Source organism: Hemitrygon akajei, unplaced genomic scaffold (assembly GCF_048418815.1).
Source record: "Hemitrygon akajei unplaced genomic scaffold, sHemAka1.3 Scf000048, whole genome shotgun sequence".
Classification (NCBI taxonomy): domain Eukaryota; kingdom Metazoa; phylum Chordata; class Chondrichthyes; order Myliobatiformes; family Dasyatidae; genus Hemitrygon; species Hemitrygon akajei.
This window is the reverse complement of record NW_027331934.1, coordinates 6,583,132-6,607,150: the sequence shown is the minus strand read 5'-3', so window position 1 is coordinate 6,607,150 and position 24,019 is coordinate 6,583,132. Positions and strand designations below refer to the sequence as shown.

Genomic DNA, 24,019 nt, shown 5'->3' with positions numbered 1-24,019 from the left:
GCCTCTTGTAATCAGGTCATCTTTTACTCGCTTAGCTATTTACAGTAACAGAAATTTTGACTAGGGGTGCCCAAACTTTTGCATGCCACTACATATATATCCTGTGACTTCCGAATTGCTTCCAAAAAATCCAGCCATTGCTGCTCTGTTTTCATCCCTGCCCGTGTTCTTTTAAAATCAATTTTGACCAATATTTCTCTCATGCCTCTCTAATTCTTTTTATTCTACATTTGACTTTAACTTCTCCTTCTCTAATGTCGGGGTGAATTTGATCACATTAAGATCACTTGCCTCTAAGGGTTCTTTGAAGTTCAGTGACCTAATTAATTCCGGTTCATTGCAACACCCAATCCTGAATAGCTGATCCCCAACTGGGCTCAACCACGAGCTGCTCTAAAAAGCATCTTGTAGACATTCTAGGAATTCCTCCTCTTGAGACCAACACCATCCTGATTTTCCTAATCACCTGCATGACAATCCCGCATGACTATTGTAACTTTGCCCTTTGGCACGCATTTCCAATCTGCCATTGTAATTTCAGGACCTCATACTTACTACTGTTTGAAGGTCTCTGTACAATTCCCATTAGGGATTCTTTTTTAACATTTGCTGTTCCTTGATTCTACAACTTCCAACCCTTTGCCACCTCTTTCTAATGATTTTATCTAATATTTTACCAACAGAGCCACACAACCCCACTACCAGCTTGTTCTTGTCTACCTAGAGATTCTGCACCTTCCAACCCTATACAACATCTTTATAATGAGTTTAGTTAATATTTTACCAAAGGAGCTACACAACCCTACTACCGGCTCGTTATTAAGTATCTGAGAAACAAGAGGACCTGCAGATGCTAGAAATCTAGAGAACTACACACAGAGTGCTGGAGGAGCTCAGCATGTCAGGCAGCATCTATGGATGGGAATCAACATTTCGGGCCAAGACCCTTCACCGGGACTCTTGATACCCACGTATCTGGAATATCAACAAGCAAAGAAATGGAAAGTGGTGCGAAATAGGGAAAACCTTTGAAAAAAATTAGTTCACGGCTTAAAAAGTTCTGTCAAACAGAGCTCACTAGTTTACAAATACAACAAGGGCAATAAACACTTTCTTCAATACCGGCATTGACTTATTAATAAGAAAAATATATTGGTCCCATTTCAATCAGTAAAATTTACAATGGTAAATAAGAATTTTAGAAAGCTTTAGAAAAGAGTATTTACACTGAAACCCACTTAGATTAACACTACCTTGGACAGGAGGAAGAGAAATAACACATGAGGAAAGATCACACAACAGTCAGATAAAACTTCTATATTTTCAAGAAAAATGAACTGGATTCAGCACTCCATGTGTGTATATACAGTTGTGATATGGAATACAGATCAGAAAAATTAAATGAGAGGCCAACTCAGAAAAATAAATCATCACTCTGGAAGAAAACATTGAGAAGTGGAATGAGTATGGCATCGCAACAATCTGAGCAGATGAGATGTTGACAAGGAAGCATCGAGCACCTGACTGAGAGTTGGACTCCTCTTCCCAGAAACAGAGGGGTTCCTTGCAGGAATACAGGACAAGCTGGTTAACAAAAGGGGAAAAAATATCAAAAATACATACAATATTGTTTGTATTTAAGGCAGTAAGTGCAGAAAAGGCCAAGATAAACCAGACACAATCCAACACATTCCAGGATCCAGCAGGAATTTAGCTCAATCTGATTACTTATAAAGATACAATATCATTCACCAAATTCTTGCTTTAAATACTGACTCATGATTGCCCTCCATCACTTCATACAGGCACCGTAAGTTCAAGCCTGATCCAGGTTTAGAGTCAGAATCCTATCAATTATATGACAATCAATACATTGTTACAGATAGGACAATCCATAATCACTATCCAGATATAATATTACAGGATAAACAAGCGGGAATAACACCCTCAATAGATGAAACCATTCCCAACACACAGATGTCACACGGGTATAGTTCGTGTCATCAGTCAAACCACCAAAAGATTTTCTCTATCAATCAGCTTCCAAATGTTGCTACTCTGTCATTTGTTGCCACGCCCCGCTGCTGATTCCCTTCTCATAATAAGTTCTTACCCCGACCATCGTCCAGATCCCCAAACTCTGCCCTGTCCAGACCCGCCTCTGGTTTCTAACCCTGCTCCATTGAACATCCATCTAATGGTTTCCCATTCTGCTTTCAGTCTTTAGAGGACAGTGGTGTTTTCAACAACCCTTTAGAAGCAGAGAAAATGACCCACAATGTGGAAATGAGTAAGGAGGGTAACTCCAAAATTAATTCTTCCTCAGCCCAGAGATTTCAGGGGTAAAGAACATCTCTGACAGAACTGCAGTCAGCTTAACTTCTTCAGTCTGCAGAGAATTCAAGGGAAACCACTTCACCCACAGAGTGGTGACTGTTTGGAACCCACTACAGAGAGAAGAAGAGGTGAAGAACAGGGGAAGATTTAAAAGGACTATCCTGGAACAGAATCACTAGCAGGGTCCAGCCGGTCTGAGTTTACTCTCTACTGTACAATAGGTGTGATGTAAATTCACCAAGGACCAAGGACAGGGTTTAAAATGGAACTGATTTATTTGTCTCAGATGCAGAATATTAAACTCCTGTCCCATTAAAGGTGAATGTGCAGCAGAAGAAACTCCTCCCATGCCCAGTGACCAGGGTGCAGAACTGGGTGTGGTGAGCAGCAGCAATAATTGCAGAGTTCAGCACCGACAGTCACTCTCGAAATTGCATTCAGCAACAGTGATGGACAAATATCCAGCATGAAGCTTATTGAAACTTTCTCCCCAGTGTGAACCCGGTAGTCTGTCACAAGTGTAACACGCTGTAAGGTTTCACTGGTGATGTAATGGTTTCTCATTAGCAGCAATGTTTAGGTTACGACTAGAGATAACAGGGTTTTGGAATGAGAGGCTTTCCGATGGCAGAAATGGGTTTTTTTCTTGTGAGTCTGGAAGAGAGATTATTGTGTTTTTTTGCTGGGGAGAGATGAGGAGACATGAATGGAGAGAGTGGGCCCTTTTTCTTTTTTTTTGTTTTCTTTACTAACCCTATAGTCAAAGAATGAATTATAAAGAGCAATCACTAAGTCACATATTGTGTTATTTCAGGGGACACACCACACAGCATCCACCCAAACGAGATTTCTTATGTTTGGCTGGGCTGGGTGGCTATCACCCCCTTATATTAAGCTGCTAGCCAAAGCGAGGGTTACATCAGTTAGATGACTGAGTGAGTCCCTTTCCACATTCACAGCAGCTGATTCACCTCTCCCCATTGTGAACCAGGTAGTGTGTCATAAGGATAGATAAGTGAATGAATCCCTTCCCACATTCACAGCAGGTGAACGGCCTCTTCCCAGTGTGAACTCAATGATGCACAATTTGGTTGATTTGGCTGAGAGAAACTTTTCCCAAAGTCTGACCAGTTGATCGGCCTCTACTCAGTGTGAACTCGCTGGTGTCTCTGTAGTTGAAATGACTGAGTGAATCCTTTCCCACAGTCTGAGCAGGTAAACGGCTTCTCCCCAGTGTGAATTCGCTGATGTACCTTCAGTTGGGATGAACAAGTGAATCCCTTCCCACAGTCTGAGCAGGTAAACGGCTTCTCCCCAGTGTGAATTCGCTGATGTACCTTCAGTTGGGATGAACAAGTGAATCCCTTCCCACAGTCTGAGCAGGTAAACGGCTTCTCCCCAGTGTGAATTCGCTGATGTACCTTCAATTGGGATGAACATGTGAATCCCTTCCCACAGACTGAGCAGGTGAACGGCCTCTTCCGAGTGTGAATTCGCTGATGTACCTTCATTTGGGATGAGCAAGTGAATCCCTTCCCACAGACTGAGCAGTTGAATGGCCACTCCCCAGTGTGAACTGACTGGTGTACCAGTAGTGCGTGTGACAGAGTGAATCCCTTCCCACAGTCTGAGCAGGTGAATGGCCACTCCCCAGTGTGAACTGACTTGTGTACTAGTAATTCGTGTGACTGAGCGAATCCCTTCCCACAGTCTGAGCAGGTGAACGGCCTCTCCCGAATGTGAATTCGCTGATGTGCCTTCAGATGGGATGACCGAGTGAATCCTTTTCCACAGTCTGAGCAGGTGAATGGCCTCTCTCCAGTGTGAACTCGCTGATGTACCTTCAGTTGGGATAAGCAAGTGAATCCCTTCCCGCAGTCTGAGCAGGTGAACGGGTTCTCTCCAGTGTGAACTCGCTGATGTCCCTTCAGTTGGGATGAGCAAGTGAATCCCTTCCCACAGTCTGAGCAGGTGAATGGCCTCTCCCCAGTGTGAACTCGCTGGTGTCTCAGTAGGTGAGATGCCTGACTGAATCCCTTTGCACATTCCGAGCAGATGAATGGCCTCTCGCCAGTGTGAACTCGCCGGTGTGTCTGTAGTTGACATGATCGACTGAATCCCTTCCCGCATTCTGAGCAGGTGAATGGCTTCTCCCCAGTGTGAACTCGCTGGTGTCTCTGTAGTCGAGATGACTGAGTGAATCCCTTCCCACAGTCTGTGCAGACGAACGGCCTCTCCTGGGTGTGAACTGACTTGTGTCCCAGGAGGTCGATTGACCGAGTGAAGCCCTTCCCACAGTCTGAGCAGGTGAATGGCCTCTATCCAGTGTGAACTCTCTGATGTACCTTCAGCTGATCTGACTGAGTGAATCCCTTCCCACAGTCTGAGCAGGTGAATGGCCGCTCCCCAGTGTGAACGCGCTGATGTACCTTCAGTTTCGATGAGCAAGTGAATCTCTTCCCACAGTCTAAGCAGGTGTATGGCTTCTCACCAGTGTGAACTCGCTGATGTACCTTCAGGTTAGATGATGAAATGAATCCCTTCCCACAGAATGAGCAGAGGAACGGCCTCTCCCCAGTGTGAACTAACTTATGTCCCAGTAGGTCGTATGACCGAGTGAATCCCTTCCCACAGTCTGAGCAGGTGAATGGCCGCTCCCCGGTGTGAACTCGCTGGTGAGCCATTAGGTCAGATGACCGAGTGAATCCTTCCCCACAAATTCAGCAGATGACCAGCCTCTGCCCAGTGTGATATACTGGTGTGTCCACAGGTGGGAAGACGGACTGAATCCCTTCTCACTCACAGAACAGGTGAATGGTCTTGTCCCAGTGTCAACTTGGTGATGTCCCTTCAGTTGAAATTTCCAACTGAATTCATTCAGACTGTCTGAGCAGATGAATGGATTTTCCCCCTTGTTTAAAATGGCAGGCGTGCCAGTCGGTCAGATGATAGAGTGAGTCCCTCCCCACAGTCTGAGCAGGAAGGATGATCAAGGAAATCCTTTGCTCCACTTCTTAAATATCTGGATAGAGACAGCAAAACTGGTGTGTGGTGTTCGAGATTCCCATAGATTAATTCTTTGTCATTTTTAACCTGTAAAAAGATTTACAAAATCCATCAATGGGTGTAGGACAACATTTCAGATGAGATTACTTGAGTTGTCCAGGTATGATCTGGCAACACACTCTTACAGTGAAGTTCAACCAAAGTTGGAGAGAGAAATCATCTTCTAACTGGGCACAGTGCTGGTATCTGGAATGACCACTAAACTCTGGGGTATCCTTCCTGTGTCTATAAGAATGGGGCATTTCTGCCATCTCCAATCTGTGACCTGGCTCAGTTTGACTCTCTCCATTGGTATTATTCCCTGTTCCCACTGAGATGCATGGGTGCCTGGCCCCACAGTAACTGAAATACTCTCACCGAAAAAGCCAGCAGTGCATTCCATGCACCCACCACTCTCTGTGTAAAAAAAAAACTTACCCTGACATCCCCTCAGCATCTATTTCCAAGCATCTTAAAACTCTGCTCCCTCGCGTTAGCCATTTCAGCTCTGGGAAAATATCCTCTGGCTATCAATACCCCTCATCATTTTATACACCTAAAAAAGGCTCTTAACATAAACAAGGACATTACACATTATACTTGATTGAGTTCATCTGCACGCTCACACTACCTATGTAGCAGGCCTGTAACGGGTAATGAAGGATTTTTTCACCAAAGCTTTTGTACATTGTCCATATGTGGTTTGCTTGCTAAACTATGCTTTAAAAAGTCAGATTTGCAAATATCACTCCACTTCTTCCCACTTGCAAATTCTCCAGCAACTTTTGCATCGCCACAATACACACAGGTAACAGCAGTTTCTATATTGGACATAAATATTTCCTCTGAAGCCACCTGAGGAATTGAGGATATATAAAAAAATCATTTTGAACCTATGTAACCTCTGGCTAAAAGAATAATTGAGACTGAATAGAAATTTTGAACTGAAGTGAACTCAGTCTTCAGCATTTAGCTAAGACAGGCTCAATACCAGTTCTCTGCAGCTTGCAGAGAGACACAGTGAGAACTGATAACATTGTACATTGTACTCTCATTAGCTGATAACATTATACATTATACCCTCATTAGCTGATAACGATTGTACTCTTGTTTGAGTAAATGGAGGAGGACTCACTGATAGGACAGGAATGAACTTCTGTTTGTAATTAAGCCAGGGCCTTGCAAAGGGAATAACTGACAAGGACTGGACAGTACATCCATCTGTAATTAAAACCTTGATTTAGCAAACTCTGAATTCTAAGTAATTAAGTTTTGCACCAACAGACTTGTTGGGTGTACCAGTTCAAATAACATCTTGCAAGAGTAATGTATGGGCTTGCTATGTACAAGTATACGGCTGGAAACTGTGTCCATAACAAGTCAGTCCACTTGTCAGAAGGTGGCAGTGCTTACGTGCCTTCCCTTTGACAACTGGGTCTCAAACTCCTGCAGGAGAATGCACAATAAACTGTGGTGATGATAAGAAACTGGGCTCCTGAGTTTTATTTGGATTCAACTTTCAACATTTGTCATCATGAACAGGACCCCAATACAGGGAGTGCCAAGCAGACGGGCTGAGCAACTGGCTGGACCACTCTGGGGACTGCAGAGACTGACCAGGTGCCCAATAGGTATTTTAACTTTTGTCGCTGTCCGTTAGTTCCTTTGGAGGTACAGTCCCTCGCCCAAGGCTGATTGCTTAGCTTGTGGGCAGGAGGCAGACGTGCCATGTAAATTAATCAATTGCGCAGGAGGTGCCAGCCGGGTAAAATTACCTGATCGATAATTGAGCAGGAGGCTTTGTGCCGAGTTAATGACAAAGAGAACATGGGTCAATTGCAGTCGATTGAGAGTTTTCCAGACAAGGAAAAAGATTTTCAAATGTTGAGTGCAGCGCTGAATAAGAAATCGGGGAACAATATGTGGCCACTGGGGTGAACCTGGGATATTACCTCATGAGAATAAGCAGTAAATTTGATATGGAAAATGAACTGTGGAATGAAGTGGAAGTTGTGGTAAAGGGAATGGAAGGAAAAGCAGATGTGCAGTGGAACAGTATATTATTAGCAAGTTGGAGTAAGAATGCATGTGACAATCGGATAGAGGTATGTACTGCAAAGGTTGGGAGACGCTAAAAGCGAAGTGTGAATGGGTGGATGGATGCCGAAAACGAGAGCAGGAAAAACAAAGTAAGCAAACCAAGGCCAGCCTAGATAGGAGAGAAGGGCAGGAACGTCAGACAGACAGATATACTTTATTGATCCCTAAGGAAATTGGGTTTTGTTACATACTGATAGGGAAACAAGGGATCCCAAACCCATGTCTGCCATACCAACCCTGTTTGAGGACAGTGACCATGATGAGGAGTGGGCACCACCCGTACCTCTCTTACCTTACCGGGGGCCAAGTGCACCCAGTGCCCCCAAACCCCAATGGTGGCTGCTTGGGTAACACATCGGGACAGGGAAGGGAGGTTCTCTTTACTCTACGATCCTGAATGGGTATACCGAGGATTATTCCGAGACAGGGAGGGAAGAATCCAATAAAACCACAGAGTTAATGGCTCCACAAAGACAATTACCCACCCGAATGCTGCCCAATCCACGAGCAGGAGGAGCAACAGCCCTCAGTGATTCCTGTGTATGCTCCCTGGAAGCCTCAAGAAATGATAATGATCATGAATCAGGCCCCAGATAGAAAAGAAAAACCAGCATAGTTTGCTCAGTGTGTCCGCAGTACAAAAATATTTACTGCGACTCCACAAGATTTATTTGGTCTCTGCTGCATGATGAGGGGTGGAAATGGAAGGCAGATTTGAGATACCAAAGCTATCAGGAGTTACAGGTGGGAAAACATAATGAGAATGAACAGACAAGCCAGATTATTCAAGCCTTGGGAAGGGCTCTCTAGCAACCTGTGAACATCACTAAAGTACTTGAATGCAAACCTAACCCTGGGGAATCAGGACCAGACTATTGGGAGTGATTTGTGGCCTACTACAGCACTTTCGCAGGAGACCAAGCCTTTAATGATGGGAATCTGTCCCCCCAGTTTAATGCCCTACTGCTCCAATGCTTACCAATTAAGATAGCCAAAACGATTAAAAATAGTATGGATTGGCCTGACAATGACCGAAATCGAATGTGATGAGCTTTGACATATCATTGCGACCCGACTTTCGAATCCCGATCAACCCTGAAGGGAACTAATATTAAAGGTGACTATGTTCAGTGGAAAGGAGGATGTGAGTGGGCTACATCTGGGGATCAGAAATGGGAACAAAAACCTACCAACGGACAGGTGGGGACAACAACACGTTTAGAAATTGACAAGCAAGGATGCTTCCTACTGTGAATCCACCCCTGAAGAAGAGCCCAATGTAATATTGCAAGTTGCTGAAATTTCATTTCTGTTTATGACTGATGTGGGGGCAATCACAACCACTCTCGATCAGGAAATAGGATCGGAAAAGGGATTCCAGATTTCAGACACTACAATCACTCTGTCTGGGTTCGAAGACACGGAACGTACGTATTCATGTACCCAGCCACTGCAGGTGGAATTCCAGGGGGAACCAGTGTGAGGTTTCATTTACAGTCACCACCAGTCGGGGGTGTAATCTAGCAGGGAGAGACTTGCTCTGTCCATTGGAAGTTGAGATTCTCTGCACAGATTCTCTATCACCCTGCAACTGGCAAACAACTGACAGCTTCCCTAGTTTCTGAAGCCCCCAGTGGTGGGCACTTAATCTGGACTCCACTGCGTTTGAACCCCTTCTGCCAGTGGCCGACTCTCATGTGACTCTGTGCTTTGACCCTACGGGGTGCATCACTGAGGAAAGCCAATATTATGCACCCCTCGAGGGACAGAAGTTCCCATTCACGGTGATTGGACAGGTTAAAGGAAGATAGGGCAGTTCATTACTGTCTCAAGTTCTGGATTTCCTTTTGTGACAGACAGGACTGGTGGTTCCTCATACCAGCATCAGGATTTGCCCTGGGTTCCCTGCCTACACCCTGACAAAACAAGCCTCCAGCACCAAGGAGACTGGCAAGATTTCTTGTGGGCTAACCCCGATACTGGAAGGAATTGGAAGTGAAGACGGGACGGGACACTGGCTGTGACCAGTGGGGTACCACAAGTTTCGGTGCTAGGACCGCAGCTGTTTAAAATTTACATTAATGATTTAGATGAAGGCATTAACAGTAACTAGCAAATTTGCTGATGACACAAAGCTGGGTGGCAGTGTGAAATGTCAGGAGGATGTTATGAGAATGCAGGGTAACTTGGACAGGTTGGGTGAGTGGGCAAATGTATGGCAGATGCAGTTTAATGTGGATAAATCTGAGGTTATCCACTTTGGTGGCAAGAACAGGAACACAATTATCTAAATGGAGTCAAGTTAGGAAAAAGGGAAGTACAACGAGATCTAGGTGTTCTTGTACATCAGTCAATGAAAGCAAGCATGCAGGTACAACAGGCAGTGAAGAAAGCTAATGTCATGCTGGCCTTTATAACAAGAGGAATTGAAAATAGTAAAGAGGTCCTTCTGCAGCTGTACAGGGCCCTGGTGAGATCCCACCTGGAGTATTGTGTGCAGTTTTTGGTCTCCAAATTTGAGGAAGGACATTTTTGTTATTGAGGGAGTGCACCATATGTTCACAAGGTTAATTCCCAGAATGGTGGGACTGTCATATTTTGAAGGATTGGAGCGACTGGGCTTGTATACACTGGAATTTAGAAGGATGAGAGGGAATCTGATTGAAACATATATGATTATTAAGGGATTAGACACGCTGGAGGCCGGAAGCATGTTACCGCTGATGGGTGAGTCCAGAACTAGAGGCCACAGTTTAAGAATAAGGGGTAGGCCATTTAGAACTGAGATGCGGAAAAACTTTTTCACCCAGAGTGTGGTGGATATGTGGAATGCTCTGCCCCAGAAGGCTGTGAAGGCCAAGTCTCTGGATGCATTCAAGAGAGAGTTAGATAGAGCTCTTATAGATAGCGAGGTCAAGGGGTATGGGGAGAGGGCAGGAACGGGATACTGATTGTGTATGATCAGCCATGATCACAGTGAATGGTGGTGCTGGCTAGAAGGGCCAAATGGCCTACTCCTGCACCTACTGTCTATTTTCTATTATCTAGTAAAACTCTTTTTTAATATTGAACAAACGCAAGGCGTTGTACCCAATCTCTGAGCAACTGCAGACCATGAAGTCGGTCGCACCAACTGCCTCCTGTCCAGATCACCGTGAAAGAAGGACAGACTCTCCCATCCATTCCGTATTACCCCCTCTAGCCCAAGACACCGTTTTATGAGGATGGAAGCTCTTTTCTGGATCGAGCAGGAAAGCAATATTCTGACTATACGATAGTGATGGACAGTGAATTAATTGAGCAAGCCTCTTTAGAAGCAGCTTTTTCCACCCAGAAGGCTGAGCTGTTTGACTCGTGCCTGTATCCCAGCAACAGACAGAAGTGGGAACATTTACACAGACTCCTGCTATGCATTTGGAATTGTACATGACTACGGGGCTCTCTGGGAACATGGGGATTCCTGACTTCCTCTGGCCACCCCATTAGTAATGCCACCTTTGTAAACAACTTACTCACCGCTCTACAGCTACCTCGAGTTTTGGCTATTAATAAATGTGCAGCCCACACCCGCACGTCTAACCTGGTCACTAAAGGCAATGCTTCAGCAGATTGGACAGCGAAAACTGTGGCAAAATCCTCAGTAGTTGTAGTCCCCTCGGGTTCCTGTCAAACAACCTTCTGTGACTTAAGCAGAACGGGTTTGCCAGACATGCGGGAGGTGCGTACTTTTCAGGGGGACGTCTCCGAGGAGGAGCGCAAACAGGGCTTCTGATGAAGTGCCAGAAAGACCCCGACCCAGGTTTTTGGATCACCCCAGCGGGACAGGTTTGTGTTCCTACACAGTTTTTACCAATATTGTTTGATTATGTACATAATTGTACACACCTGGGCCCTGCACACCGGGTACGACTCCCTTGACAGTTGGACCTTTCTCGTGTCTACAAGTTGATTTTATTGAATTGCCTAGAGTAGATTGCTATAGATACTGCTTAGTTATTATAGATATGCTTAGTAGATGGATTGAAGCAATTCCATCTACCATCAATCCTGCTGACTGTTGTGAATGTATTATTACGGGATATAATTCCCAAGTACGGCCTGACAGAGATGCTGAGCTCTGACAATGGCCCACACTTTGTGGTGAAAGTAAACGAAGGGGTACGTAATGAACTAGCTATCCAGCAACAATTCCACTGTGTACACCACCCACGGGCCACTGGCAGAGTGGAAAGAGCCAATGTCACTCTGAAGAGTAAACTGGCCAGACTAACAGCGGAGACTGGACTCACTTGCTTGAAGGTCCGACCATTAGCCCGATTCCACATGAGGGTTACCCCACAGGGGAAAACAGGGTTGTCACCAGCTGAAATCATTTCTGGATGGCCCACGAGGACACGCTGGGAACAAAGTCTCAGGATTAAAGGCAAAGTGAATAAGAATAAGGAACCTTGGTTCTCGAGGGATATTGGAACTCTGATAAAGAAGAGAGAGATGTATGACATGTGTAAGAAACAGGGAGCAAATAAGGTACTTGAGGAGTATAAAAAGTGCAAACAAATATTTAAGAAATCAGGAGGGCTAAAAGAAGATATGAGGTTGCTTTGGCAGTCGGGGTGAAGGATAATCCTAAGAGCTTCTACAGATATGGGATAAATTGGTCCTATTGAAGATCAGAGTGGTCGGCTATTTATGGAACCAAAAGAAATGGGGGAGATCTTAAATGGGGTTTTTTTTGCGCCTGTATTTACTAAGGAAACTGGTATGGAGTTAATGGAAATAAGGCAAACAATTCGTGAGGTCATGGAACCTTTTCAGATAGAAGAGGAGGAGGAGCTTACTATCTTGAGGCAAGTCAGAGGAGATAAATCTCCAGGGCCTGACAGGGTGTTCCCTCGGACTTTGAAGGAGACTAGTGTTGAAATTGCAGGGGCCCTGGCAGATATATTTAAAATGTCGTTACCTACGGGTGAGGTGCCAGAGGATTTGAGGATAGCTGATGTTGTTCTGTTGTATAAAAAAGGCTCTAAAAGTAATCCAGGAAATTATAGGCCGGTAAGTTTGACGTTGGTAGTGGGTAAATTATTGGAAGGAGTACCAAGAGATAGGATCTACAAGCATTTAGATAGACAGGGACCTATTAGGGCAAGTCAACATGGCTTTGTGTGTGGTAGGTCATGTTCAACAAATCTATTAGAGGTTTTCGAGGAGGTTACAAGGAAAGTGGATGAAAGCGAGACAGTGGATGTTGTCTGTATGGACTTCAGTAAGGTCTTTGACAAAGTCCCGCACCGGAGGTTACTTAGGAAGATTCAGGTACATGGTAAGGTAGTAAATTTGATTAGACATTGGCTCAATGGAAGAAGACAGAGAGTGGTAGTGGAAGATTGCTTCTCTGAGTGGAGGCCTGTGACTAGTGGTGTGCCACAGGGATCAGTGCTGGGTCCATTGTTATTTACTATCTATATCAATGATCTGATGATAATTTGGTAAATTGGATCAGCAAATTTGCTGATGATACAAGGATTGGAGGAGTAGTGGACAGTGAAGAAGGTTTTCAACGCTTGCAGAGGGATCTGGACCAGCTAGAAAATGGGCTGAAAAATGGCAGATGCAGTTTAATACAGACATGTGTGAGGTATTTCACTTTGGAAGGAAAAAACAAGGTAGAACATACAGGGTAAATGGTAGGGCACTGAGGAGTGCACTAGAACAGAAGGATCTAGGAATACTGATTCCAAATTCCCTAAAAGTGGTGTCACAGGTAGATAGGGTGGCAAAGAGAGCTTTTAGTACATTGCCTTTATGAATCAAAGTATTGAGTATAAGACTTGGAATGTTATGGTGAGATTGTATAAGGCATTGGTGAGGCCGAATTTGGAGTACTGTGTGCAGTTTTAGTCACCGAATTACAGGAAGGATATTAATAAGGTTGAAAGAGTGCAGAGAAGGTTTACAAGGATGTTGCTGGGACTTGAGAAACTGAGTTATAGAGAAAGGTTGAATAGGTTAGGACTTTATTCCTTGGAGCGTAGAAGAATGAGTGGAGACTTGATAGAGGTATATAACATTATGATGGGTACAGATAGAGTGAATGCAAGCAGGCTTTATCCACTGAGGCTAGGGGAGAAAAAACCCCAGAGTATTTGGGTTAAGGGTGCAGGGCGAAAAGTTTAAAGGGAACATTGGGAGGGCTTCCTTACAACTGGTTCTTCTGGGCACATTCAGTCTCACTCCCAACCATTTCCTAGCTTCCTTTGTACAGGTATGTAATGTCTAAAGGACCAGTGTTTGAGAAAATGAGACTCACCAAACTTTCTCCTGACTGAATCAATGGAAACCCTGAGTCAGATGGGTTCTCTCCAGTTGATGCTCTCAGTCCTCGGGCTGGTTCACTTGTTGCTGTTCCCACGTTTTCAGTTGTGGTTTGCTTCCAGTTGCGGTTTTTCTTCCAATAAATCTCTCACCACAGGTCTAACTTTAACCAGAGAGATAATGAAGCACATTAACAATAAAAAGGAGAACCAAACATTTCTGCTTAATGTTACTCTGAACAAAACTCACTGACAGTTAAACATTGAAAGCAGATTTAATGATCTCTGTGAACAATCTTTTATTGTCCCTCACATGTCACAAAACAATATGGGATAAGAAGGAGCCATCATTCAGTCATGGTATGAAACAAGACACAGGAACAGAATTAGATGATTCGATCCATCTGGTCTGCCCCACCATTCAACCATGGCTGATTTTTGTTCCAACACCATATTCCTGTCTTCCTCCTGTAACCCTGCAGCTACTTAGCAATCTGGAATATGTTAATCTCTGTCATAAATATACCCAAATGGCAGCCTCAACCAACTTCTGCGGCAACAAATTCCACAGATCAGACATCTTTTAGCCAAAAAATTTTTCTCATCTCAGTTTTAAAGAGAAGTATCTTTACTCTGAGACTGTGCGGTCAGATCACAGACTCTCCGTCTAATGGAAACATCCCCTCCCTTTCCACTGTATCCAGGCTTTTGAGCATTCGGTAGGCTTACTTAACCATACATCCCTCCACCACCCCCACCGTCCCTCTGAACTCCATTGAGCACAGGTCCAGAACCATCAAATGCTCCTCAAACATAAAACCGATCATTCCTGAGATTATTCATGTAAACTTCATTAGCAACAACTGTACTGAACACATTTCCAGCAATAACAGACAAAATGGTACCAGATAATTGACAGGGAAAAGTTGTGCTTTCTTTACTGATGTACTATCACAGGACGAGTCATTTCCATTTCCAGGTTAAATCAGGTCCATTTCAGGAAACACAAATCAGTCCAAGGTGAATGTAATAAAAAGAAACTGGAATTACCAGAAACACTCAGCAGGTAAGGAACAGCTTTGGGATCTATAATTCAGGTTAATAACGTTTCATCCGAATGACTTCAAACATTTCAGATTTTAGTGCAGATCTCCAGCAACTTGAAATTCTGCTTGATTTCCACCAATTTTACTTGGATCAAAAACTGATATCCCAGGACCCAACCTCACAGAGTCGCACAGCTGAACCTGCCACTCACCGACCCTGAGAGTCTCTTGGACTCGAGTCCCATGCTTAGTGACGTTACCTGGGGTTACACCCATTGCTACTTGCCATCTATGTCAATAATTTAGTTGAGAAAGTACAGGGTATGGGTAGAGAGTTTGCAGCAAGTTCAAACAATTACTTTTTTTGAAAGACAGTCAGTATAAACACTCCCCTCTCTTTCCCTCTCCCCACTCAGAACTGACCAAAAGCTACTTCAGAAGGTGCAAGAGTAACCACTGTGAGGGAATGGGAGTGGTTTCAAAGGGCTGGCCTGCTGGAAGCACATTACCAGACCTGGACTGATTGCATATGGGTCTGACAGAGGCATAACTGGTACTTCTGGGCACAGTCAGTCTCACTCCAACTATTTCCTACCTTCCTTTGTACAGGTATGTAATGTCTATGTGTGTTATTGGGTAACCACTTGTGAGAAAGGACACTCTGTGTCGTATGTGGATTTAGAACAACGACGGATAAGACCTACAGCGACTGTTATCCTGTTTTACCACTGTGGAATTTGTGGAATTCAACGTAATTGCCTTCTCTTGACATTCACCTTGGATTACAAATATCTCTCTCTCGTCATTGATTCCGTGGATGAACTGAACTTTCATACTTTACCGTCTCAAGACTTTAAGCTTGGTATTCCCTGAGCTCAGTGGTTTGGGAGTTATATTTACACATATGTGTACTCATAACACTTTTAACTTTTGATTATTTTGCTTAATTTGTTATATTATAAGTAGATACAAATAAAGACAGTGGTTTTAACATCAAAAAAGGTAAAAGGGTTAACACTTCATTAAAAAAATAGCAGCCTGTTTTTCTGAAAGAAACTGCTGATGATCAACCAATGTACTAAGCCAGGGGTGGGCAAACTTTTTGACTTGTGGGCCACAAAGGGTTCTAAAATTTGACAGGGGGGCCGGACCAGGAGCAGATGGACGGAGTGTTTTGGTAATACACCTCATAAGAGAAAATAAAATATCATGGGATATGTAGAAAACATGTGCTTTAATTTCAATTGAAAATGAACAAATGCATTACAACAAAATATCTGTCTTTGAAGTCCCATGGTATTTAGCTATTTATTGAAATGACTTTTAAAACACTGAAAATTAAATGAAAAAATACAGCTTTTTTTTAATAGTAACAGTTATTATTTTAAAGCACTGAAAATTCTGTTATCCTTCAAGATATTATCATCATCACTCTCCTCCTGACTGTCTTTATTTCAAAAACGGTAGGAGATGCAGGTCTACTTGTCCTGCTCCTTCTTATTCAATTGTCCCCTGTGCCAAAACTCAACAACGACCAGCACAAGGACAGAACAGTGACAGGGCGCCAGTATGCGGAGCGCGTTATTTGATCTGGAGCGCATTTTTTTATTTTGAGAACGTACGTGCACCTGCGCACTACTCATGGCCATCACTTAACAGAAATGACATGTAACATGTAAGGCTTATTGAAAAAAATATTTTCAAATGCATTTTTACATAACACAACGAAGAAACTTATTTTTAATTTCAGTGGGAACAGTGTTGTTGGTCTCCCTTTTTAGCCAGAGCATCAAAGTCTGGATTTAGTTTTGTTGTGGTGAAAATGCCAGAATTGCGGGGGAAAAAACGTTAAGAAGGTTTATTAATATAATTTCATCAAGTTCTGCAGGCCAGATTAAAAAGTTTAACGGGCCGCATATGGCCCCCGGGCTGTAGTTTGCCCATGCCTGTGCTAAGCCATGCTGAGCCATATTTCTTCTTGAGGGTAGCTAGGGTTTCAGGATGCTTATCTCCTTGTGCACTCATGCATAGAGATAGGACAGCTTCAGTCTGTTCTGTGTGTGTAAGCCATTATGAATATTTTGTAATTTGTCTTTAGGGCTGTCATGTAGTAAGTAGCTTTGGCTCCAGCCTGTCTTGTGTGGGTAGTATCTGGATGGATATATCTGCGGTGTAACGGGAATTGTTGGTCAGTTACTGGATTCGGTGGGAACAGTCATCGACTGTTCCTGTTTGAGCGACTAACTGAGTAAGCCCCGGGTACTTGGAATAAAGAGTTTGTACTTATACAGTCTCTGAGAGACTTTCTCTGGATTCGATTTCCACAGAATGGGAGTGGTTTTAAAGGGCTGGGCTGCTGGAAGCACAGTATCAGACCTGGACTGATTGCAACTGGGTCTGGCAGAGGCATAACTGGTTCTTCTGGGCACATTCAGTCTCACTCCAGCTGTTTCCTACCTTCGCTTGTACAGGTATGTAATGTCTAAAGGACCAGTGTTTGAGTGAATGAGACTCACCAAACTTTCTCTTGACTGAATCACTGGAATCTCCGAGTCAGATGGGTTCTCTCCAGTTGATGCTCTCAATCCTCGGGCTGATTCACTTGTTGCTGTTCCCTCGTCTTCAGTCGTGGTTTGCTTCCAGTTGGGTTTTTCTTCCAATAAATCTCTCATCGCAGGTCTAACTTTAACCAGAGAGATAATGAAGCACATTAACGATAAAAAGGAGAACCAAACATTTCTGCTTAATGTTACTCTGAACAAATCTCACTGAAACTTAAACATTGAAGGCAATACAGTAATGATCTCAGTGAACAATCGGTTATTGTCCCTCACATGACACAAGACGATATGGGATCAGAAGGAGCCATCATTCAGTCACGGTAAGACATAAGGAACAGAATTAGGTGATTTGATCCATCTGATCTGCTCCACCACTCAACCATGGTTGATTTTTATTCCAACACCATATTCCTGTCTTCCTCCTGTAACCCTGTAGCTACTTAGCAATCTTGAATATATTAATCTCCGTCATAAATATACCCAAATGGCAGCCTCAGCCAAACTCTGCAGCAACAAATTCTACACTTCAGACACCTTTTGTCAAAAAATGTTTCTCAAATGAATTTTAACAGGAAGCATCTTTATTCTGAGACCGTGCTGTCAGATCACAGACTCACCGTCTAATGGAAACATCCTCTCCATGTCCACTGTATCCAGGCTTTTCAGCATTCGGTAGGTTTACTTAACCATACATCCCTCCACCACCCCCACCGTCCCCCTGAACTCCACCCCCACCATCCCTTTAAACTCCAGGTCCAGAACCATCAAATGCTCCTCATACATAAAGCCGATCATTCCTGAGATTATTCATGTGAACCTCATTAGCAACAACTGCACTGAACACATTTCCAGCAATAACAGACAAACTGGTACCAGGATAATTGACAGGGAAAAGTTGTGCTTCCTTTTCTGATGTACTATCACAGAATGAGTCATTTCCATTTCCAGGTTAAATCAGGTCCATTTCAGGAAATATAAACCAGCCCAGGGTGAATGTAATAAAAAGAAGCTGGAATTACCAGAAACGGTCAGCAGGTAAGGAACAGCTGCGGGGAGGGGAACAAACTTTACATATCAGGTTAATGACGTTTTGTCAGAATAACTTCAAACGTTTTCAGTTTTTAGTGCAGATCTCCAGCAACTTGAGATTCTGCTTGATTTCCACCGAATGACAGACTGGTGACAGTGAGGGGTGGGGGAATTTCCAAACACAGTTTGAACACCAGACTCACGGGTCTATTCCTACTGTTGTAAACTCGAAAAAGCCAGTCCGGAGACGTCAGAACACACCACAGCTACTGAATTAATGATACATACTACTGTATAAAAGATTCAAAAATGACAAAGTTAGAAGAAACAAAAAGAACTTTGTCATATATACTTTGACCCTCACCAAATTTTTAACAACACAGCATAGAAAGTTTCCCATCCGGACACTTCACGTTCTGCACGGTAACTGCTCCGCCCGAGACTGTGAGGAACGGCACAGACCTTCGGATACAGAGCAGCACATCACAGAAACCATTCTCTACCCCGAGACTTCCCAGTCCCTCGGTAAAGCAGGCAGTGAAATCAAACCTGGGACGTTCTCCTTTCTCACCCACCCCAGTCCGAGAGAAGACACAACAGCCATAAAGCTCCAGGACAAATGTGAGGAGCCTCAGGAAACGAGGCGAGTTCGGAGACGTTAATGAGACTCAGCGGCCAAAATCACACCACGTGATCTGGCGTCACAAAGCGGAGGGCGGGGCGAATCTGCGGCACACAGCCTCACGTGACCTGTCGGCGGGACTTCCATTTCAATTCTGCGGAAACAGACAGCCTGGGCTCCTGGTTTGGATCGTTCAATGCAGGTTAAGTGAAGTCAACACATTTCTAACGAGCCCAGATAGTTTGGAAACAAATGGATTCCTGGCCCTCAGTTCGGGGCTCACGGCCAACATCGGATCTCCCCGCTCGGGATCGGTCTCAATACTCACCGAGGGAAAGTGATATTATCGGCCCACAGACAGTGATCCCGACGGAAGAGACGAGTCTTTCCCGAACACACAGCCGACCCACTTCAGCTTTGAGCGGAGAGGAAAACACCGTCCACCCGGAGACAGTGAACATGCGCGAAGAGATTGTTACATCATCGGGAGGCGGGGCCTCCAAAACAGACGCGCAGATGCTGCCCATCTGCGGTTAAATGGGAGGGGCAAACGGGATCACGTGTCAGGATTGGTGACACCGCCCCCCCCCCCCCCCCCCCCAGGCAGAGACTCCAGCTACTCATTAGTCTGTGGAAAGAAGCAAACTTGCCGCTCACATCTCCTCTCACCTTAAATGTATTAGACATTTCAACCCCCAGGAAAAATATATCGTCTGTCCACTCTATCTATTCCTCTCGTAATCTTATAAACGTCCATCCAGTTTCACCTCAGCCTGCGCCGCTCTGGAGAAATCAACACAAGTTTGTCCAGCCTCTCGTTATAGCTCATGCCCTCTAATCCAGGCAGTGTCCTGGTAAACCTCTTCTGCGCCCTGTCCAAAGCCCCGACATCCTTCCGAGAATGGGGGCGACCAGAGCTGTATGAAACACTCCAGATGTGGTCTAACTAGTTTTATAAAACTGTGTTACGAACTGTAACGTTTTAGAAACGAACCAGCAGCAACAAAGTTCACACTGGAGTCTGGTTTTGATGTTAAAACCACTCTCTTTATTAGTATATACTTATAATATAGTAACTTAACAAAATAAAGGGAAGTTGACAGAGTTAAGTGTATATATGTATAAATATAACTCCCAGACTATCGATCGTGAGGGAACAAAGCTCAGAGTCTTTAGATGGTAAAGTAGGAAAGTTCAGAAATCCACGGAATAAATGATGGGAGAGAGATATTTGTAATCCAGGGTGAAACGTAGAGAAAAGGCCGTTACTTCAAAATAACCATCGACGAAGTTCTTCTCCGTTGAATCCGTCCACATACGAGTTATCAGCGAAAGTAACCTGTCACAGGAATACCGTCTTCCAGGGGTTACCACACAACATACCCAGGCAAGGGTTAATACAAGATATTCCAAAATCCACTGTTATGGATTATACGAAGTGACAGCCACACACATTCGTTGTGGTTCCGTGTACCGATGATCAACCCACTCTTGTGGGCATAGGAGAGATCCAAGCCTCAGCTGCGACTAACTGAAGCGATCAGCTTTTCCAGTCTCTCTCTCTCTCTCTTTAGACTGTCCGCCTGCCTGTCTGCAGATCGCTCTCTCTCTCTTATGGTTCAGTCCACAGTCAGCGCTGTCAGCCTGTGACTGACGTCATAGTCCCGCCTCCTTGGAGTCTAAGATCCCTCTGATCATCGACACTGTTCAGTGTTTTGCATTTAACAGTGTACTGTCGCATACATTCGACCAAACGAGCTGCCAAGATGATCATCACTAATCAAATCTCACTGAGATTTCTCAGGTCCTGTTGAATTTATTGCCAAGTGCACAAGTACGGGAAGGTACAGGGACAGAGAAACACTGACTTGTGGCAGCATCACAGGCAAGTACATTCAGATAACACACGGAACACAAAATATACGATTCTCTGTCAGTAACAATCTGTAAATATGTTTTATGTCATTAACGATATATAAAATAGATTGTGTCATGATCAATATTAAAATCTGCATTTTGTGTCAATAACAGACTTGGAAATGTTGAATTTGGTCCCTGTCTCCATTCCTCCTGTAATCCACAACCAGCTCCTTTGTTTTTGTCACAATGAGGGAGAGGTTGTTTTCTTGACACCACCGTGTCGGGGTGATGACTTCTTCTCTGTCGGCTGCCTCGTTATTATCTGAGATTAGGCCAGTCAGTGCAGTGTAGTCAGCAAATTTAACTAACAGATTGGAGCTGTGGGTGGCGACACATCATGGGAATACAGAGAGTAAAGGAGGCGGCAAAGAGACACCCCTGTGGAGTATGTGTGCTGAGGGTCAGAGAGACAGAGGTGAGGGAACCCACTCTTACCACCTGCCGCCGATCTGACAGGAAGTCCAGGATCCAGCTACACAAGGCAGGATGAAGGCCGAGGTCTCTGAGCTTCATGTCGATACTTCACGCCTTTGTATGGCTACTGCTCTGCCCATGACTGCAAGGAACGGCAGAGAACTTTAGAAAGCAGAGAACATCAGAGAAACAAGCCTCCCCTCCATGGACTCTTCCTACACTTCCCCTGCCTCGGAAAAGCAGTCCCTCAAAGACCCTCACAACCTGGACATTCTTGCTGCAAACCCGCTCCCCCATCGGGGAAGAGATACAAAAGCCTTAAAGCGCGTAATACCAGGCTCAAGGACGGTTTCCTGTCTACAGCTACAAGCCAAATGAATGATAAAATGGACCCGACCTCACAATGTAACTCGACGTGACCCTGCACCATATGTCTATCTGCACTGCACTTTCTCTGCAGCCATAATGCTCGGTTACAGTTATTGTTTTGCTAGTTTCATTTTTCATTTTTAGAATCTTTTTTATTGATACATAATCTACTACAGCTATAAAATTATTCAAAACTTCAATAGATTAATATGTATACAATTAATAAAGCTGAAAAAACTGATCGTAAAATATAAAAATGGATATATATATAGAAAAATAAGGGGAAAAAGTAACCCATCTAACTCGGAAAAAAACCCAGTAACCACAAAAAAAGGGGAAAAAATCCATTAGGAATGAACCCTCCGGACCAATACGTTTGACCATCATCTAAGTTTTTTTTAAAAAGAATCATCAACCGCCATTTCATATTTATAAAAAAAATTGAACGGAAACCATATAGCATAATTCAAATTAAATGATAATATTTGGCAAAGGAACCTCATCTTCTCTCAAAATCGAATCGAGGAACAAAAGTTCTACTTCTATTTTTTCCAAACTGAGATATAACATTCCTTGAGAAAACCATTCAATTAATGTAGGGGAAGAAATATCTTTCCATTTTAATAAAATAGCCCTTCTTGTCAGTAGTGTAACAAATGCAATTACATGTTGATCTGAAGGTGAAATACCCTGAATATGATGTGGAGCTCTTCCAAATAGAACAGTCAATCTATTAGGTTGTAAATTAATTTTCAGAGCTTTAGAACTTGTTGAAAATAAAGATTTCCAAAACGATTTTAATGAAGAACAGGACCAGAACATATGTGACAAAGTAGCTACTTCAGTTTTACATCTACCACAGCATTTGTCTATACTAGGAAATATTTTAGATAGTCTCCCCTTTGTTAAATAATAACGGTGAGCAATTTTAAATTGAATTAAACAGTGGTTGGCTCATACAGAAGAATTTACGTTTTTCAAAACTCGAATCCAATCTTCATTAACAGAGGTCATATTAAATTCTCTCTCCCAATCTTATTTAATCTTTAGTGATATGTTCTCTTTTTGTAACAAAAATAAATTATAAATTCTGCTAATGGAACCTTTCACTAAGGGATTCAGTTTCAAAATGGTATCCAACAAATCAGTTTCTTGTAAATATGGAAACTTAGGTAAACATGTTTGTAAGAAATGTTTCACCTGAACATATTGCAAAAATGTGTATGAGCGAGAGAAAATTTGTAAATTAACTCTTCAAAGGTCATCAATCGATCATCACAAAATAAATCCGTAAAACAAATGGATCCCTTTATTTTTCCATAGGAGAAAAATGGGGTCAGTTGTTGAAGGTTTAAATGAAAAGTTTCGATATAAAAAACTAGACAAATTGTTTAAAATTTTAAAAGAAACGAAACTGAACCCAAATCCGTAGGGATTGTTTAATAACCGGGTAAAGATGTAAACTTGGAATTTTAGAGAGCTCTAAAGGTAAGGGAGCTCCTAAAATTGAAGTTAAATGAAATTGTTTAACAGCTTTTAATTCCAAATCAATCCAAAATGATTTTTGGTTCTCATCAAGCCAATATAACCAAAAACATAATTGTCTAATACTCGCAGTCCAATTAAATTCACAGTCTTAAATTCGGAAGTGCAAGTCCACCATCTTTTTTAGATTTGTGTAAATGATACTTATTAATTCTTGGTCTCTTATTGTTCCAAATAAAGGAAGAAATAAGAGAGTCAATTTGATCGATTTTTTTTTAGTTAAAAAGATAGGTATATTTTGGAAAATATATAAAAATCTAGGTAAAATCATCATTTTCACAGCATGAATACGACCTATTAAAGAAAAAGTAAGTGGATTCCATCTAGAAAATAGTTGTTTCATGGAGTCCATTAAAGGAACTACGTTCGCTTTATAGAGATCTTTATATTTTTTAGTAATTATAATAGCTAGATATCTAAACGTATTAACAATTCTAAAAGGAATACCATCATATATACTAACATGGACATTTAATGGAAACAATTCGCTTTTATTCAAGTTAAGTTTATATCCTGAAAATGTACCAAAATATTTAAGTACTTCCAAAACATTAGGAATTGATTCCTCAAGACTTGAAATAAAAACCAAAAGATCATCTGCATAAAGAGAAATCTTATGTATGATTCCATTCATAGAGATACCATGAATACTTTTAGCTTCACGTGGTGTTATAGCTAAAGGCTCCAATACAAGATTAAATAATAAAGGGGTTAAAGGAC

The 24,019-nt window shown here is 42.9% G+C and overlaps 1 protein-coding gene and 1 pseudogene across 1 annotated transcript in view; one reads left to right on the top strand and one right to left on the bottom strand.

The window, feature by feature from the left end:
• The window catches only part of LOC140720912 (uncharacterized), a 129,100-nt gene that overhangs the window by 60,030 nt on the left and 45,051 nt on the right, over positions 1–24,019 (top strand).
• On the bottom strand, positions 1,239–19,505 carry LOC140720878 (uncharacterized; annotated as a pseudogene).